Source organism: Bubalus bubalis, chromosome 14, assembly GCF_019923935.1.
Source record: "Bubalus bubalis isolate 160015118507 breed Murrah chromosome 14, NDDB_SH_1, whole genome shotgun sequence".
NCBI classification, from domain to species: Eukaryota; Metazoa; Chordata; class Mammalia; order Artiodactyla; family Bovidae; genus Bubalus; species Bubalus bubalis.
In genome coordinates this window covers 32,203,209-32,206,551 of record NC_059170.1, presented here as the reverse complement: position 1 = coordinate 32,206,551, position 3,343 = coordinate 32,203,209, and positions in this window count along the sequence as shown.

Genomic DNA, 3,343 nt, shown 5'->3' with positions numbered 1-3,343 from the left:
CTGGAATGAATCATTTTCTTGAAAGCCAACTGCTGGACTGGAACACAGAGGATTAGAATGTGAGTGGTGTTTATTCTGGAAGACTGTCTGCTGAAGGCAGCAGTGGGTGCAAAGTACATAACATTTACCACAAACTACCTTACACTCAAGCAATTCATGCTCCTTCCTGCTCCTTGAGGCTCTGGGCACCGTTCACCTCTGCTCCCATGACCAGCACTGTGCTTGGCATGCTGTGGGCAAGCACTTGGTAAGGGGTATTTTTTCTACATTGCTATTAAGTAGAAACTGTGGGTTAAAATGGGACAGGGAGAGAGCAAGCCAAATGCAGCCGAATATTCCCTGGTGGCTCAGGTAAAGAATCTGCGTGCAATGCAGGAGACTTGGGTTTGATCCCTGGGTTGGGAAGGTCCCCTGGAGACGGGAATGGCAACCCACTCCAGTATTCTTGCCTGGAGAATTCCACGGACAGAGGAGCCTGTCGTGCTACAGTCCATGGGGTCGCACAGAGTGTGACACAACTGAGCATGCACGCAGCTAGCAAGGAAGAGAGGGTGAGGGGAGGACCACGAGTAGACACAGGAAGGATGGCTCGTGGGGGATTTGGGAACATTTGACCTGGAGTCTTCACCTGCTTCTGTGCACCTCCAAGTGGGTGTAGGTCCACCAGGGATTGGAAGATTCTCAGAGAGGTTAGTTGTGTCCACCCCCGGTGGTCTGAGCCTCCTCAAGACTTTTGAAATAACGTTTAATTCAAGCGTAGCACAGAGAAAAGTGCACACATTTTAAACGTACAGCTCAATGACTTTTCACAAAGTGAATATACCCATGCAACCAGCCCCCAGAGTCTCCTTTGTGTCCCTCCCCCAGTCGCAAGCCCCCAAAGCTAACTAGAAAAAGACACCCCTCTTTTCTCCCATTTGGGAAGGATTTGGGGAAGAAGTTTCACAAGAGAATGTGGATCCTGACAGAGGGCAAATCAGGAAGTTACAAGTCCTTATCCACAGGAGGAGGGGTTGATGGCTATCTAGCCTGTCTACACTGGAGCACCCAGCATAACCAAAGTGATCTATGTCTGTACTAGGTCTGGTTCCCCAAGACAAGGTTTCATGTGCAAGTGACCTATTAAGGATGTGTTCCCAGGGGAGACCAGGAAAGGGGTGGAGGAAGCAGGACAGGCAAAGGGAGGAAGTTAAGGACACACAGCATTTTTTTATAACGTCTCAAAACTAAGAACCACCCTAAGGTCCAGCAACAGTAGTGTCAATGAAGAAAACACGTGGTTATAGTCCACAATTGAATGCTACTCAGCAGTGAGTATAATTGAGCTGAAGTCATACACCCCAGGCTGGATACATCTCACAAACTGGGGAAAAAGTTTTCAACTCATACTCCAGACAAAGGGTTCATCTCCCTTATATAGAGAGTTCCTTCCAAGTTGTTAAGAGAAAGACCTCAATAGAAAAATGAGCTGGAAATATGAATAGGCAATTCAGGGGAAAAGACATACAAACTGTTCTTAAATGTGTGAATAAATATTCAACCTGACTCATAAGACAAAATGGAAATGAAGACTCCATTTTCACTTGCAGACTAGCAAATATCATATCAATAAAGTCTTGATAACTGTGTTGGGAAGGCTGTAGGAAAATGAGCACCCCAGATGCAATTGTGAACTGGTACAAATCGGAGGGCAGCTTAACTCTATCTGCCCAAATAACAAGAGCACATATCTTTTGACCCAGAAATCCTGCTTGTAGGAAATCATCTCACAAATGAATGTGTGTATGAAGCTATCCACTACAGCATTGTTTGTAAGATCAAAGGGATTGGAAACCATTTATAAGGTCAAGGGGCTTCCCTGGTGGCTCAGAGGTTAAAGCGTCTGCCTCCAATGCGGGAGACCCAAGTTCGATCCCTGGGTCAGGAAGATTCCCCTGGAGAAGGAAATGGTAACCCACTCCAGTATTCTTGCCTGGAGAATCCCATGGACGGAGGAGCCTGGTAGGCTACAGTCCATGGGGTCGCAAAGAGTCGGACACGACTGAGCGACTTCACTATACACTATACTATATGCCCAAGAGGAGACTATGAATAAATGACATCATTTAACTATTAAAACTAATGTAGATTTTAGCCATTAGAATGGCTAAAATTTTAAAGGTGGACCAACACTGAAGTGTTGGTGAGGATATAAAAAAACTCTGACACATTGCTGGTGGGACTGTAAAATGGTACAGGTACTTTGGAAAATAGCTTCTTTAAAAAATTAAACATGCCTTTTACTGTATGACCTTTCAATTGTACTTCTAGGTATTTACAGATGAGAAATGAAAACATGTTCATATGAAGACTTACACAGTAATTTGTGGCAGCTGTATTTAGAAGAATCCAAACTGGAAAAGAACCCAAATGCCTAGCTGGAGAATAGAGAAACCATGCTTCCCTCATACCACCAAACATGCTCAGTACTACAAAAGAGCAAATTACTGCTACAGGAAACATCGTAAATGAATCTCATACGCAGAGATGGGAGGAAGCCAGACACAAAAGAGTACATGCTTTGTGATTCTACTTGTTTGAGGTTCTAGAATAAGCAAATCTATAGATAGAAAGTTTATCAGTGGTTGCTTGGGGTTAGGAGTCGGGGAGAGACTGACTGGGAAGTCAGTCAGTCAGTTCAGTCACTCAATCGCAACTCTGCGACCCCATAGACTGCAGCACACCAGGCCTCCTTGTCCATCACCAACTCCTGGAGTTTACCCAAACTCATGTCCATTGAGTCAGTGATGCCATCCAACCATCTCATCCTCTGTTGTCCCCTTCTCCTCCCACCTTCAGTCTTTCCCAGCATCAGGGTCTTTTCAAATGAGTCACTTCTTTGCATCAGGTGAACAAAGTATTGGAGTTTCAGCTTCAGCATCAGTCCTTCCAATGAACACCCAGAACTGATCTCCTTTAGGATGGATTGGTTGGATCTCCTTTCTGTCCAAGGGACTCTCAAGAGTCTTCTCCAACAATTCTTCTGCGCTCAGTTTTCTTTATAGTCCAACTCTCACATCCATATATAACTACTAGAAAAACCATAGCCTTGACTAGATGGACCTTTGTTGGCACATAATGTCTCTGCTTTTTAATATGTTGTCTAGGTTGGTCATAACTTTTCTTCCAAGGAGTAAGCGTCTTTTAACTTCATGGTTGCAGTCACCATCTGCAGTGATTTTTGGACCCCCCCAAAATAAAGTCTGTCACTGTTTCCCGTTTCCCCATCTATTTGCCATGAAGTGAGTTCTGGATGCCATGATCTTAGTTTTCTGAATGTTGAGCTTTAAGCCAACATTTTCAC